Source organism: Hemitrygon akajei, chromosome 4, assembly GCF_048418815.1.
Source record: "Hemitrygon akajei chromosome 4, sHemAka1.3, whole genome shotgun sequence".
Classification (NCBI taxonomy): Eukaryota; Metazoa; Chordata; class Chondrichthyes; order Myliobatiformes; family Dasyatidae; genus Hemitrygon; species Hemitrygon akajei.
The window spans coordinates 12170096-12186911 of record NC_133127.1 but is presented as its reverse complement, the minus strand read 5'-3'; the positions used below and the strand labels follow the sequence as shown (position 1 = coordinate 12186911).

Here is a 16816-nt window from a genome sequence, read left to right as displayed (position 1 = left end):
GTTTTGTCCAGGTGCTCTGGTTTCCTCCTGCTACTGCCACACTTTCTCACTGCTGCCACTGTGCAGAGGGTACAAAAGCCTGAAGTTCCAAACTCCCTGTTGAAGAACAGTTACTTCCCTTCAACCACTTGGTTCTGGAACCAACCAGCAGAAGCCCAAACCCTACTTTTAATAAAACAATGACCACTTTGATCTCTTTGCACTAAAATGGACTTTGGGGTTTTTTTTTTATCTAAGTGCATTAAAATATGCATTATTTATATTAAATATATAATTTTTTTCTTTTGAGTGCTGCTTATATATGTATTTGCTGCTGCAACTCCACCATGGATGGAGGCCCAGCTATGAAAGGACAGCTGGGCATGGGGCTAGCAGCCCCATCCCATAAAAACCCAGAGCCCACAGAAATGCCAATAGAAACTCCAAAACCTCATCCCTGGGAGAGGAAGGACCTTTGCATAGAAGACATATGAATCTGTGTGGTGAAAGCTGAAGCCACAGGTCTGATCAACCTTCGGCCCAGGACAGTGGATTTAATTTGGCTATGTTGATACTGATCAACAGAAAAAGATTCTTTCGTGTCAAAGTGGAAACAGATCTCTACAAGTGATCTAAATTAATTTCAAATATAAAACGCAAAATAATTGATTGCGTAAGTATTCACCCCCTTTAATGTCATGCCAAATCATCTCTGGTGCAGCCAATTGGTTTTAGAAATCACATAATTAGTTAAGTGGAGATTACCATTGCAGTCAAGGTGTTTGAATTGATTGTAGTAAAAATACACCTGTATCTGGAAGGTCCAACTGCTGGTGAGTCAGTATCCTGGTAAAAACTATACCATGAAGACAAAAGAACAATCCAAGCAACTCTGCGAAAAGGTTATTGAAAAGCACAAATCAGGAGATGGATACAAGAAAATTTCCAAGTCACTGAATTTCCAAGGCTATCCTCAAAGATTGAGTGACTATGCAAGAATGGGACTAGTGAGTGAGGCCACCAAGAGACCTATGACAGCTCTGGAGGAGTTACAAGCTTCAGTGGCTGAGATGGGAGAGACTGTGCATATTTCACCAGTCGCAGCTTTATGGGAGGGTGGAAAGGAGAAAGCCGCTGTTGAAAAAAATTCATATAAAATCTCGGCTCAAGTTTGCCAGAAGGAATGTGGGAGACTCTGAAGTCAGCTGGAAAAAAGTTCTATTTTGTGATGAAACCAAAATTGAGCTTTTTGGTCATCACGCTAAATACTAAATTTGGTGTTAGCCAAACACCGCACATAATCAAAACACGCCATCCCCACCATGAAGCATGGTAGTTGCTGCATCATGCTGTGGGGATGCTTCACTGTGGCAGGCCCTGGAAGGCTCATGAAGGTAAAGGGTAAAACAAATGCAGCAAAATACAGGGAAATCCTGCAGGAAATCTTGATGCAGTCTGCAAGAGAACTGAAACTTGGGAGAAGATTTGTTCTCCAGCAAGACAATGACCTCAGTGTAAAGCCAAAGGTACACAGGAGTGGCTTAAAAACAACAAAGTTAATGTCCTAGAGTGGTCAAATCAGAGTCTAGACTTCAATTCAATTGGGAATTTGTGGCTGGACTTGAAAAGGGCTGCTCGCTCATTATCCCCATGCAATCTGACAGAGCTTGAGCAGTTTTGTAAAGAACAGGGAAAAATTGCAGTGTCCAGATGTGCAAAGCTGACAGAGACCGATCCACACAGACTCAAGGCTGCAATTGCTGCCAAAGGTGCATCTACTAAATACTGACTTGAAGGGGGTGAGTAATTATACAAGCAAGTATTTTGTGTTTATTAATTGTAATAAATTTAGACCAATTTGTAGAAATTTGTTTTCACTTTGACACGAAAGAGTTTTTTTGGTTGACCAGTGTCAAAAAAGCCAAATTAAATCCACTGTGATTCAATGTTGTAAAACAATAAAACATAAAAACTTCCGAGGGGGGGGATGAATACTTTTTATAGGCACTGTATATAGCTGGAATACCTAAGACCTTTGCACAGTACTGCATTTGTCAACGTGGAATAGAGCGCGAGTATGAAAATCTGGCAGGAGAAAACTGCATTAGGGTGGAGTTCAGTGGGATTGGAGTGGGACATGTGGCAGAAGAGTGCCGGGGCCAAGGGGAGGGGGTGGTGCGGGTGCAGGCACACCCAGCCTGGAGACACCAGGCAAGGTCATTTGATTCCAAATAATTCTTTACAGAATGTCTCTCCAGTACTTCCCGCTCCCTCCTCTTCCTTCCTCTTTTCCCAACCATGATTCCCCTCACCCTGCCCCCTTCATACTATCAGTCCACAATAGAGACCCATACCAGAAACAGGTTTATCATTACTCACATATCTCATGATTTTTTTTGCAGCAGCAGCAGTACAGTGCAACACATAAAATGATGATATAGCTAAATATTATGTACCTAAGACTTTTATACAGTACTGTACTTATGCATATGACAATAAATTTGACTTTGACTTTTAGGTGGGTGGTGGGAGAATTCAGGAGGTGTGTGAGGGTATATATTTCATGGATGTGAGAAGAAGAATGGGGCTAGTGGGATTGTTCTATGAGGTAACATGGGCTTGATGGACTGAAAGACCTCCTTCTATGGTGTGAGGAAACATGAGAAAACAAGAAAGCCTTGGTCAAATTCCTATCAACTGAGGTTTGTGAGCCATGCCTACATTCCAGATACAAATTACAGTTTTTTTAAGAATCACAGGCAGGTCCAAGCAAGGATTCCTGATCTGATCACCAGGCAGAAGGAAACAAGAAATAACTAACCCAGCCTCGCTGATCACAAACATGCTTTGAATCCTAAGACCGATTGGTTAGGGCCGATCACAGATGTTGTGTCCTAGCTGTCTAAGTAATACATAAGCCAGGGCAATACAATATAGAGAGAAAGCTTTTGCCAATGCCTTTTTCCCTTCTCTTTTCAGTAGAAATGGTTCTGCTGGGTTTAGTAACTAAGCCTCACCTGAAGGCCAGGAGCTGGGCTTTGACTATCAGAGGCAATTTGAGGTGCATGCCACTCGGAGCACTTAATAGATATTGGGAGCTTATCCCCACTACCACACTCCACCCCCTGGCTATGTCAACCTTCAGCCCAGATCACTTCATTCAGCCTCTTTATTTCTTCCCTACCTCCCGACCGTGCTCTCACTTCTTCCCCCTCTGTCACTAACCTAGTCACCACACTGGCCTTATCGATCAGGGCACTGAGCACAGGAGTAGGGACATAATTTCAAGTTCAGGTTTATTGTCATTCAACCATACATATGTGTACTGCCAAACAAAATAATGTTCCTCCAGACCAAGGTGTTCAACACAGTACATATGCCTCACACACAACACATAAGTAATACTACCACAATAAATTAATAAATAATAAGGTGTATATATGACACAAGCTATAAAGTAAACAGTACAACACTACTGGTGTTTCATATGTTGTGAGACCAGGGTGGAGGCAGGGAGTTCAGTAGACTTACAGCCTAGGGAAAGCAACTGTTTCCCATCTTAACAGTTCTTGTCCTAATACCATAGTACCTCCTGCCTGATGGCAGGGGGCTAAAGAGATTGTTGGACAGATGGGAGGATATAAATCAAAATAAATTTTATTCAAATAAAAAAAATTATTTACAAGAATAAATTGCAATCCCTTGTAATTTTTTTGCATTCACAGTCGATACTTTCCATACTGCTCTATCACATTTTGACACATCAATAACACGGCTATCACTCCTGGGACCCCCTGGGGTGGTACACTGGGGTAGTAAGGATGTAATTCTGAAGGCACTGGTAAGGCATCACTTTTGAGTATTGTGGGCAGTTTTGGGCCCCTTATCTAAGAACGTGCTGACATTGGAAAGGATTCAGAGGAGGCTCACAAAAATGATTCTGAGAATGAAAGGGTTATCGTATGAGGAGTGTTTGATGGCTCTGGGCCTGTACTTACTGGAGTTTAGAAGAATGGGGGGGGAGGGAAATCTCATTAAAACCTATTGAACACTGAATGGTATAGATAGAGTGGATGTAGAGAGGATGTTTCCTCTAGTGGGGGAGTCTAGGACCAGAGGACACAGCCTCAGAATAAGAGGGACATCCATTTGGAACAGAGACAAGGAGGAATTTCTTTTGCTTGAGAGTGGTGAACCTGTGGAACTCATTGCCACAGGTGACTGTGGAAGCCAGGGCATTGGGTGTACTTAAGGCAGAGGTTGATGGGTTCTTGATTAGTCAGGGTGTGAAAAGCTAGAGCAGGCCGGAGAATGGGGTGGAGAGGGAAGTGGATCGGCCATGATGAAATGACAGAGCAGACTACATAGGCCAAATGGCCTCATCCTCCTTCTAAGTTTAATGGTCTTACTACTATAATAATTGAAGTGCTTCCTCCCTCAACACCGTCTCTCCCCTCTCCGGTAGCAGAAACACTCTACACTACGGTCCTCTCTTCACCAAGCCATTGCGGTGGTCGCACCAATCTTCAGTGCATCCCTCAGCACGTACTCCTGCAGTCTGGAATGTGCCAGTCGGCAGTATTCCTCCACCCCCCCCCCCCACGGGTCACCATCCTGGGCTCCACAGACTCTTTGCTTAACAATATAGGTTCATGGTATAAAAAAGGCTGGGAACCCCTGTTCCAGGGACATCTTGATGTCCTGACACACCAAAGGGTGTCTTTCACCAAGTTGATGGTGTAGGGAGCACACACAAAATACTGGAGGAATTCAGCAGGCCAGGCGGCATCTATAGAAAAGAGTACAGTCAATGTTTCGGGCCAAGACTCTTCAGCAGGACCCTTCACCCTCCTGCTGAAAGATATTGGTCTGAAATGTCAACTGTATGCTTTTCCATAGGTGCCACTTGGCCTGCTGAGTTCCTTCAGCATTTTGTGTGTGTGTGTGTGTGTGTTGCTTGGATTTCCAGCATCTGCGGATTTTCTCTAGTTTGCGATAGTGTAGGGAAATAAATTTGCATCTGTACAGGACTTTTGGGAGGCAACACCAAGAGTATTGTGTCCAGTTACAGTAGATGTAGAGAGAACATTTCCTATAGTGCAGGAGTCTAAGACCAGAGGACGCAGCAGGTTTATTGACATTTTCCTAGTTATAGGAAAAATGTCATTAAACTGGAAAGAGTGCAGAGAACATTCACATGAATGTTGCCAGGACTTGAGGGCCTGAGTTATAGGGAAAGATTGAGCAGGGTAGGTTTTATTCCTTGGAATGTAGAATACTGAGGGGTGACTTAGGGAGGTGTAGATAGGGTGGATGCAGTGAGTGTTTTTTCCAGGGAATGGGAAACAAAAACTACAGATTAGCTTTATCTATTACATATATATCAAAACCTACAGTGAAATGTGCCATTTATGTCAACGACCAACACAGTCCGAGGGCGTGCTGGGGGCAGCCCACAAGTGCCGCTATGCTTCCAGTGCCAGCATAGCATATCCACAACTAACCCTAACCTGTACACCTTTGAAATGTAGGAGGAAAGTGGAGCTCCCGGAGGAAACCCACGTGGCCACAGGGAGAATGTACAAATTCCTTACAAACAGCAGGGGGTATTGGACCCCAGTTGCTGGTGCTATATTAGTGAGCGTTGGAGGCATAATCTTAAGGTGAGGGGGAAAAATTTTAAAAAGACCTGAGGGGAAGCTTCATGCAGAGAGTGTTGTGTATATGCAAGGTGTTGCCAGAGGAAGTGGTTGAGGCAAGTTCAGTAATTAAGCCTAAAAGATATTTGCAGATACATGGATGGAAAAATAATAACAATATTTTATTTATAGAGCATTTTTCATAAGACGATGTAGTTCAAAGTGTTTTACAATGGGATAAAGTGCAAACATGAAAATAAAAGACAAAATAATGTCAGTTAAAAGCAAGGTTAAATAAATAGGCTTTGAGCTGGTGTTTAAAAGTGTCAACCGAGTCTGCATCCTTTATACTGTAGTTTTGGATATTGAGTTCCACAGTTCAGGTGCGTATGGGCCAAACAGGACTAGCTCGGGTACCTCGGTGGACACAGACTTGGGCCGAAGGGCCTGTTACATGCTACCCCCTCCCAACATATTCTCGCTATCTCACAAAGCAAGCACCGAATCCTTCCTGTTTTACAAACGACACTAGCATGCCTCACTGACACAGATCACTGAATTGTGGTTTTCAATCAATCGCCAATTTGGCGAGAATATCAGTGTTTCAAACGCGCTGGGCATCATTTCACAGCGATCCCTCCCCCCACCACCCCAACCACCCCAACCACCAAACAAAAGGCAAGAATTCTTTGCGGTCCATCAAAGACCCTCTCTTTGCTATCTACAACTTTAGTTTGACTGATTCCCAAGGGCTTTGTCACATGACCTCCTCCACACCCGAAAACCTCGCCTGGTCATTCTCTCCAGTATTTTTATAACTAATTATACAAACATGTTAAAGGAAACCCCGAAGCAAGTATCTTTTAAATTGCTCTGCGATCTTTTTTCCCCCTCTATCAGCCTTTGCATGCCGCAGTCGCCAGAACATTAAACTTTAATTCCTACAGACACCATGACAACCGGGCTTCTCGCTTCATAATGCAGGGAGTAAGGGACACTGTCAGTCCAGAGGCTCAGCAGAGTCTGCGACGCAGCGTTGGTGCTTTCAAATTTGCCTGTAAACTAATATCTTAATGCAGCTGTCAGCTTTACACAGACTAAGAGGGGCTCTCGCTGCGAGGTTTCAGGGAGAGAGAGGGCAGGGGAGGGGAGGGGAGGGGAGGGGCGGGGGTCGCTATCACTGACCTTCCACAATGCCACAGATGAAAGGCGGCTTCTTTTCCATGAGGCGCCCAGCACACGGCCTCCCAACTGGCAGTGGTTTCGATTGCTGGAGAGGGAGGGAGGGAGCGAGAGAGAGAGAGAGAGAAATAGGAAGAGAGAAAAGAGGGAGGGAGGGGGAAAGAGAAAGAAAAAAAGAGAGGAAGGGAGGGAGGGCGATAGAAAGAGAGAAGGGGTAGGAAGATAAAAGGAAGGAGGAAGAGCCAGGGAAAGACTGAAAGAAGGGATGAAATGAGAGGGGGAGGGAAGGGGGGAGATAGGGGGAGGGGTGGGGTGAGAGGGGGAAGGGAGGGGTGAGATGAGAGGGGAGGAGTGAGATGAGGAAGAGGGAGAGAGGAAAAGGGTGCAGGGAAGGGAGGAAGGAGAGAGAAGACAGGGAGGGGAACATGGAGAGACGTTGAAATGGGGGAGGGATAGGAAGGTTGGAGGAGAGAGCGAGAGGGGCAGGGAGTGGAGAGAACGGGGAAGTGGCAGAGAGGGGACAGAGGCAGAGGGAATGTAGGGGATGGAAAGGACAGCAAGTGAGGACGAGTAAGAATGGGAGGAAATAAGAGCAGAAAGCAGGGGAGGAAGAGGGGAAAGAAAAAGAAGGGGAGGTGAGGCTGAAAGCAATGTGCACAGATGTGCACGTTTCGGCCCGAAACATCAACAGTGCTTCTTCCTATAGATGCTGCCTGGCCTGCTGTGTTCCACCAGCATTTTGTGTGTTGTTTGAATTTCCAGCATCTGCAGATTTCCTCATGTTTGCACAGAGAAAGATGGAAATTATGTGCAAAGAAAGAAGAAAGGTTGGGTGAGAGATGAAGGAGGAGTAGAAATGGAACTGTCAATGGTCAGAGTGGGAGAGAGATAGAGAGAGGGAAGAAATGCAAAAGAGGAGAGTGGGAGGGAAGGAAATAGGTAGAGTAAGCACAGGGAATGGAGAGAAAAGACAATGGGGAGAGCAAGGCATAAGATGTAGGGAAGGGGAGAGAGTAGAGAGGAGGAAGACGGAGGGGAAATGGTAGAAAGGTATGGGTAGTTTGGAGAGAGGGATGAGAGGTGGGTAGGGGTGAGATAGGAAGGAGTGGTGTGATCAAAAAGGGCAGGGGGTGGGGTAAGGGAGAGAATGAAAGTGGGGATAGAGGGATTGATAGGGGGCAGCTTGTGGAGGGAGAGAGGAGGAGGTAGGAGGGGAGATAGAGTTGAAGATGGGTGATCAGGAGCAGGAAAGGTTTGGAAGAGACTATGGGAAGGGAGTGCACAAAGAAGGGAGGGAAAGAGTGAATGAGGGAGCAGTTATAAAGAGCAAAAGAGAAGGGGATTGGAAACAGCAGGGAAGAATGGAGCAGGAGTCAAAGAAGGAAAAGAATGGCATTAAGAAGCGGTGCAAAATAAGCACAAATATTAGCTGCAAACTTCAGTGAGTAAACCTAATCAATTAGAATGTAGAACATTACAGCAAAGTATAGGCCCTTCAGTCCATAGTGTGGTGCCAACCCTCTTCCATATCCCTCGATTTTTCTTTCATTCATGTGCTATCTAAGAGTCTCTTAAATGTCTTAATGTATCTGCCTCTACCGCCACTCCTGGCAGCGTGTTACACACACATACCAACTCTGTAAAAACTACCCCTGACATTCCACCGTATACTTTCATTCAATCACCTTAAAATATGCCCTCTCATATTAGCCATTTCTGCCCTGCGAAAAAGTCTGTGGCTGTTCATTGATCTATGCCTTTTATCATCTTGTACAGTTTCTTCATCTTCAAGTCACCTCTCATCCTCCTTCAACCCAAAGAGAAAAGCCCTAGTTCACTCAACCTATCCTCATAAAACATGCTCTCTCTCATCCAGAGATCATCCCGGTAAATCTCTGCACAAGAGATTCTGCAGATGCTGGAAATCCAGAGCAACACACACACAATGCTGGAGGTACTCAGCAGAGCAGATAGCTTCCATGAAGGAGATTAAACAGTCAACATTTCGAGACAAGGCCCTTCGTCAGAACTGCAAAGGAAGGGGAGGAAGAAGCCAGGATAAGGTTCATTGTCCTCTCATATTAGATTCCTTCTTTTGCCCTTTAACTCTTCCACTTACCAACTTTCAGTTTCTCACTTCGTACACCCCCTCACCCAGTCTCAGCTATCACCTACCAACATGTACTCCTTCCCCTCCCCTTACCTTCTTATTCTGGGTTCATCCCCCTCCCTTCCCAGTCCTGATGAAGGGTCTCAGCAGAAGGCAATTAAAAAAGTCATAAAGAAGGTTTATGAAAACAAGCTAGCAATTAATATTAAAGAGGTTTCTTTAGCTATATAAAGTGTAAAAGAGAAGTGAGTGTAGATATTGGACTGTGGGAAAATGATGCTGGAGAGGTCGTCGTAATGGGGGACAAGGAAATGGCAGATGAACTGAATAAGTATTTTGCATCAGTTTACACTGTGGAAGACACTAGAAATATGCCGGAAGTTCGAGAGGGTAGCAGGCAGAAGTGTGCGAAGTTGCCATTACTAGGAAGAAGATTCTTGGGAAACTGAAAGATCTGAAGGTAGTTAGGTTACCTGGACCAGATGGGTTTTCACCTCAAGGTTCTGAAAGAGGTGGCTGAAGAGATTGTGGAGGCATTAATAAGAATCACTAGATACTAGCATGGTTCTGGAAGAATGGAAATTTGCAAATGTCACTCCAAAAAGGGAGCAGGGCAGAAGAAAGGAAATTAAACACCAATTAGTTTAACCTCAGTGGTTGGGAAGATAGTAACATAGAAAATAGGTGCAGGAGTAGGCCATTCGGCCCTTCGAGCCTGCACCATCATTCAGATGTGGGAATTGATTGTTCAGGATGTGGTTTCAGGGCACTTGGAGGCACATGGTAGGATAAGCCAGAGTCAGCGTGGTTTCCTTAAGGGATATTCTATTGGCAAATCTTTAAGAATTCTTTGAAGAAATAACAAGCAGGATAGACAAAGGGGAATTGGTGGATGTTGTGTACTTGGATTTTCAGAAGGCCTTGACAAGGAGCCACACCTGAGGCTGCTTAACAGGTTAAGAGCCCATGGTATTACAGGAAAGGTACCACCATTGATGGAACATTGGCTGATCGGCAGGAGCAAAGAGTGGCAATAAAGGAAACCTTTTCTGGTTGGCTACCGGTGATAAGTGGTGTTCCACAAGGATCTGTGTTGGAACTGCTGCTTTTTATGGTATATGTCAATATTGGTGCAAGTGATTAAGGCGTTGGTCTAGTGATCTAAAGGTCACTAGTTCAAGCCAAGGCTAAGGCAGCGTGTTGTGTTCTTGAGCAAGGAACTTAACCACACATTGCTCTGCAACGACACCGGTGCCAAGCTGTATCGGCCCTTGCCCTTCCCTTGGACACATCAGTGGCGTGGAGAGGGGAGACTTGCAACTGAAGTGACTGCCAGTTTCCCATACAACCCTGCCCAGGCCTGCGCCCTGGAAACTTTCCAAGGCGCAAATCCATAGTCTCTCGAGACTAACGGATGCCTATATGTCAATAATTTGGATAATGGAATTGATGGCTTTGTGGCCAAGTTTGTGGATGATACAAAGAAAGGTGCAGGGGCAGGTAGTTTTGAGGAAGTAGAGAGGCTACAGAAGGACATAGACAGATTAGGAAAATGGGCAAAGAAATGGCAGATGGAATACAGTGTTGTGAAGTGTACAGTCACGCAACTTGGTGGAAGAAATAAAAGGGTAGACTATTTTCTAAATGGAGAGAAAATTTAGAAATGTGAGGTAAAAAGTGACTTGAGAGTCCTGCAAAGGTTAATTTGCAGGTTTAGCCTGAGAAGGCAAATATGATGTTAACATTCATTTTGAGAGGGCTAGAATATAAAAGCAGGATGTAATGTTGAGGCTATATAAGGCACTGGAGTATTGTGAGCAGTTTTGGGCCCCTTATCTAAGAAAGAATGTGCTGACATTGGAGAGGGTTTAGAGAAGGTTTACGTAAATGATTCTGGAATTGAAAGGCTTATCACGTGAGGAGTATTTGATGGCTCTGGGCCTCTACTTGGTGAAATTCAGAAGAATGAGAGGTAACCTCATTGAAACCTTTCAAATATTAAAAGGCTTCAATATAGTGGATAATGGAGAGAATGTTTCCAAAGGTGGGGGAGTCTATGACCAAAGGACACGGCTCAGAAAAGAAGGGCAGCCTTTTAAAATGGAGATAGGGAGGAATTTCTTTAACTAGTGACTGGTGAACCTGTGGAATTCGTTGCCACAGGCAGGTGTGGAGGCTAAGTCATTGGATATATTTAAGGCAGAGGTTGATAGATTCTTGATTGATCTGGGCATGAAGGGATATGGGGAGAAGGCAGGAGATTGGGGCTGAGAGGGAAAATGGATCAGCCATGATGAAATAGCAGAGCAGATTTGATAGAGCAAATGGCCTAATTCTGCTCCCATATTTTATGGTCTAAATCCGAAACCCTGCCTCCTGCACCAATTCTTCAGCCACACATTCATCTGCCAAAACAATCTATTCTGACCCTCACTGGCACATGGCAAAGGCAGCAACACAGAGATTACTACCCTGGAGGTCCTGTTTATCAGCTTTCTACCTAGCTCTCTACAATCTTTCTTCAGGACTTCAACTGTCCTACCTATGTCATTGGTACTGATCTGTACCATGAGTTCTGGCTGTTCATCTTCCCCCTTTAGAATGCCATGGACCCAATCTGAGACATCCATGACCATGGCACCTGGGAGGAAACGTACCATCTCGGTACCTCTTTCACATCCACAGAATCTGCTTTCTGCTCCTCTAATTATGGTATCCCCTAACACTACAGCACTCCTCTTCTCCCCCTTTCCTTTCTGAGCCACAGAGCCAAACTCAGTGCCAGAGATCAGGTCAAATGACTTTGGTAAGTCATTTACTCAGCCCCCCCACCCTACAGTATCCAAAGCAGTATACCTATTATTGAAGGGAATGGCCACAGAGGTATGCTACATTGGCTGCCAATTCCCTTTCCCTCTCCTGACAGTCATCCAGGGAACTGCCTCCTGCAATTTAGGAGTGACTACCCCCCTGTAGCTTCTATCTATCACCTCCTCCTTCTCCTGTATGAGCAGAAGGTCATCAGGCTGCAGCTCCATTTCTTTAACACGGTCTCTAAGCAGCGGCAGCTCGATACACTTCGTGCAGATGTAGTTATCAGGGAACACTGGAGGTCTCCCAGAGCTCACACAAGAAACATCCAGCTTCCTCCAGATTCATTCTCAGCGCACTGGCTATGTTCTAACAGAATAAAAACTCACCAAAAATTTACTTTCTTTCTTACTTAGAACTTGTGCCTGTGTTTGCCCAAGCCTGTAATTCTCAATGACTGGCCTTCACAGCCGTCTGTGGCAATGAATTCCAGATTTAACACCTCTGACAGAAGAAATTTCTCCTCATCTCTTTTCTAAAGGGATGTCCTTCCATTCTAAGGCTGTGTCCTCTGGTCCTAGATGCCCCCACTATTGGAAATCTCCTTTCCACACCCACTCTATTGAGGCCATTCAATATTCAATAGGTTTCAATGATCTGGAATCATCAAACACTCCTCATATGATAACCCTTCCATTCCCAGAATCATTCTCGTGAACCTCCTCTGGACCATCTCCAAAGTCAGCACATCCTTTCTTAGATAAGAGGCCCTAAACAGCTCACAATACTCTGCCTTATAAAGTTCCACTCACTTCAGACAGGGGAATGGTCAATTACAAAGCACGTGCCATAAGATTAAGTGTAGAATTAGGCATTCAGCCCATTGAGTCATTCAATCAGGGCTGATTTTGTTTTTCAACTCCATTCTCCTGCCTTCTCCCCATATCCATTTATCACCCTGGTCAATTAAGAACCTCTCAATCTCTGCCTTAAATACACCTAGGTTTGGTCATCACAGCTTTCTATGGCAAAGTATTTCACAGATTCACCACCTTCTGACTGAAGAAATTCCTTACCATCTCAGTTTTCCTTTCTTCTAAGGCTGTTCCCCTGGATAGCAGACTCTCCCTCTTTAGGAAACATCCTTCCCCACATCCACTCTATCCAGGCCTTTCAGTATCCAATAGGCTTTCTGCATCCAGGGAACTTCAATGCAAGTGGCGTGTTGATGTGTAATCATTGATATGTGGGTGAATCCAAGAACCCATCCACACACAGCAAGATCTAACAAGGAAGTAAATAATGCTAAATTATTCTGCTTTGGTAAATGGCATTGGTATTGGTTTATTATTGTCACATGTATTGAGGTACATTGAAAAGTTTGTCTTGCATACTGTTCATACAGATCAAATCATTACACAGTGCATTGAGGTAGTACAAGGTAAAACATACACAATGCAGAATAAAGTTTAACAGCCACAGAGAAAGTGCAGTGCAGGTAAACAAAGTGCATTATCATAACGAGGTAAATTACAAAATTAAGAATATAAAATCAGAATACAAGAATGAATATAAGATCAGAGCATGACTGTTGCGTGTAGTTATAAGTGCTGGAGCACGGCAGGGTGGAAATACATCTCTACCAAAGGAGGTGTAAGGCGCTACTTCCCTCCACTCACCTGTAGGTCACCCTTGGGGAAGCACCTGCTTAGCACCTCCCTCCTACCCCAAGGGTCACGTGAAGCCATGGGAGCAGGTGGTGGATGGTCATATGAGCAGCTGGTGTATATCACAAATCCCGGTTATGTGATCACTGATGCGTGGAGACAGTCTCTGAAGAGCATTGATGATGGCTGGGGTCACCCGTCTTGTAAAGACACTGCCCAGAAAAATGCAATAGCAAACCACTTCTGTAGAAAAATTTGCCAAGAACAATCATGGTCATGGAAAGACCATGATTGCCCACATCATATGACACAGAACATAATGAATGAATGCATAAGGATTAAATGAACAAATAAATAATAAATAGATAGATATATTATTGTTACATGTACCAAGTTACAGTGAAAAGCTTTTCTTGTAAACTGTTCATACAGATCAACTTATTACACAACTACATTGAGGTAGAACAAGATAAAACAATACCACAGAATAAAGCGTATCAGTTAAAGTGCAGTGCAGGTAAATAGTAAAGTGCACTATCATACGAGATAGATTATGAGGTCAAGAGTCCGTCTTATCATATAAGTGGACCATTCAGTCGTCTTATAAGAGCAAGGTAGAAACTGCCCTTGAGTCTGGTGGTATGTGCTTTCAAACTTTTGAATCTTCTGTCCGATGTTAGAGGAGAGAATTGACAGCTTTGCTGCTGTCATTAGGATCACCCAGATTAACAGCTTTCCAAACCAGCACTGCATGTGCAGAACATACTCCTTCAACACCATTACACTGCTATGAAGCTTCACCTTCACTCCAGTGTGGCTAATACAGTTAGGGTTATAAATAAGACTACATTGAAGGAGACCATTTGGCCCATCATATCAGTGCTAACTTTTTGCTAGAACCAGCAGTGTTATATTAGTTCGAGCGAAAAGAACTGATTTCCTCAAATTTAACCCAATAGCCCCAACAAGTTATTTTCGAGTGTCTACTGCCATGATGAAGCCAAACTCGGGTAACTGGGACAACATCTTATATTCCATCTTGGTAGTCTCCAACCTGATGGCATGAACATCAATTTATCCAACTTCCAGACATTTCTCTCTCCCTCCCTCCTTCTCTCTTCTTCCATTCTCTATTCTGGTTCCCATCTCCTTTTATCCTCTGGTGGCCCTCATCCTTCGTTTTCAACCATGGTCCACTCCCCTCCCCGATCAGATTCCTACTTCTTCAGCCTTTTACCTTTTCTACCTGTCACATCCCAGCTTCTCACCTCATTACCCCTCTTCCACCCCTGAACACTACCTCACTATCTTTTTCTTTTTTTTAGTTCTCTTTCTACACTACTTAATTTAATATTTTTAAATGTAATTTAGTATTTTACTATTGGGTATTGCACTGTACTACTGCCACAAAACAAATTTCCTGACATATGCTGGTGATATTAAACCTGTTTCTGACACTTTTGTCAAAGCCAATATTTGCGTATGTTCTTGTGTCTAAAGAGGCGGCTCAACTTGTTCCACCACCTTCCAAGGTTCAAATACACACGTCATTCCGTTTTCCAAGTCCTGCACCTGCCTTAAACAGGGGATCATTTCGTTTACACTTTCCTCAGCTTCCCTACCAAAATAAACTAGTTAATAAGGGAAAAATAATTGAATATTTCCCTAGTTTATTAAGGACCCTTGACCCCACAATCACAATTCAAATGTTTAAAGTAAATTTATTATCAAATATTCATAATATTATGAAGAATATGTCATCATATTCATTTTCTTGTGGGCATACTCAATAAACTTACAAACTAATAACCATAACAGAATCAATGAAAGACTGACCAACTAGGGGGTTCAACCAGAGTGGAGGAGACAACAAAAGAAGAAATAATAATAAATAAATAAACAATAAATATCGAGACCATGGGATGAAGAATCCTTGAGAGAGTCCATTGGTTGTGGAAATGTTTCAATGATGGGGTGAGTAAAGTTGACTGAAGTTATCCCCTTTGGATCAAGAGCCTGATAGTTGAGGGGTAATAACTGTTCCTGAACCTGGTGGTGAGTCCTGAGGCTCTTATACCTTCTTCGTGATGGCAGCAGCAAAAAGAGAGCATATTCTGGGTGGTGGGGGTCGCTCATGATGGATGCCGTTTTCCTGCAACTGCGTTTCATGTAGATGCGCTCAATGGTTTGGAGGGCTTTAGCCGTGATGGACTGGGCCACATCCACTACTTTATGTAGGATTTTCCATTCAAGTGCATTGGTGTTTCCATATCATTATTACAGCTTGGGGCGATCCGGAGTTCGGAGTCCAATTCCAACACTATTCAGTAAGGAGTCTCTGCACCTTCTCCCCATGGAGTGTGTGGAATTTCCCGGGTGTTCCAGTTAACCCCCCCCCCCAATATTTAGAAGACATACGGGGTAGGTGAATTGGTCATTGTAAATTTTCCCTTGATTAGGTTAGGGTTAACCAGGTTTATCAAGGGCTGCTGGGGCTGTGCTGATTTGCTAAATAAATTCTACCTGCAATGCTCTTTGTTACTACTTTATCTTGTTCTAGCTTAGTGCACTATAGTTCTCTGAGACTCTTTGCAGAATGTTAAACAAACACAGAACAAATAAACACTTTTTGGGCTTCCAACCAGGTGAAAATATTGATTTCAACCAACCTTTCGATGACAAACTCTGCCACCTTCATCAGGGATACACAGAACGGTACAGGCCCTTCAGCTCACAATGTTGTGCCAACCTTTTAACCTACTCCAAGATCAATCTAACCCTTCCCTCCCACATAGCCCTCCAATTTTCTATCATCCATGTGCCTATCTAAGTTACATAAATGTCTCTAATGAATCAGCCTCTACCACCACCCCTGGCAGTGTTCTGCGCACTCACCACTTCCCTCCAATCATATTAAAATAATGCCCCTTTGTATTGGGATCTTGCTGTGCACACAGGCTGCTACAGTATATGCTACCGAAGGGTCTCGGCCAAAACGTCGATTGTACTTTTTTTTTCCACGGGTGCTGCCTAGCCCGTTGAGTTCCTCCAGCATTTTGTGCGTGTTGCTTGGATTTCCAGCATCTGCAAATTCTCTCTTGATTGCACCCCCACCCCTTGTATTAGCCATTTCTGTCCTAAAAGTCCATATAGGAGTCTCCCTGGGATCATCACCACACCGCCATTCCCAGGGATCTTGCTGTGCACACAGACATACTTTATTGATCCCGAGGAAAATTTGGTTTCATTACAGCCGCACCAAGAATAGTGAAGAAATATAGCAATATAAAACCATAAATAATTAAATAACAATAAGTTAATCATGACAAGTGGAAATAAGTCCAGGACCAGCCTATTGGCTCAGGGTAAGTACTGTCGACGTTTCGGGCCGGGACGTTGAGTCCTGACGAAGGGTCTCGGCCCGAAAC

The 16816-nt window shown here is 44.0% G+C and overlaps 1 protein-coding gene and 1 long non-coding RNA gene across 3 annotated transcripts in view; both read right to left on the bottom strand.

The window, feature by feature from the left end:
• The window catches only part of LOC140726126 (protein O-GlcNAcase-like), a 303790-nt gene that overhangs the window by 80718 nt on the left and 206256 nt on the right, over window positions 1–16816 (bottom strand). The gene's annotated exons all lie outside the window — the stretch shown is intronic.
• LOC140726128 (uncharacterized) lies at window positions 7234–16703 on the bottom strand. The gene is made up of 3 exons (XR_012098581.1): window positions 13401–16703; window positions 12798–13005; window positions 7234–8064 (listed from the first exon to the last, which is right to left on the bottom strand). It is a non-coding gene; the product is annotated as an uncharacterized lncRNA (long non-coding RNA).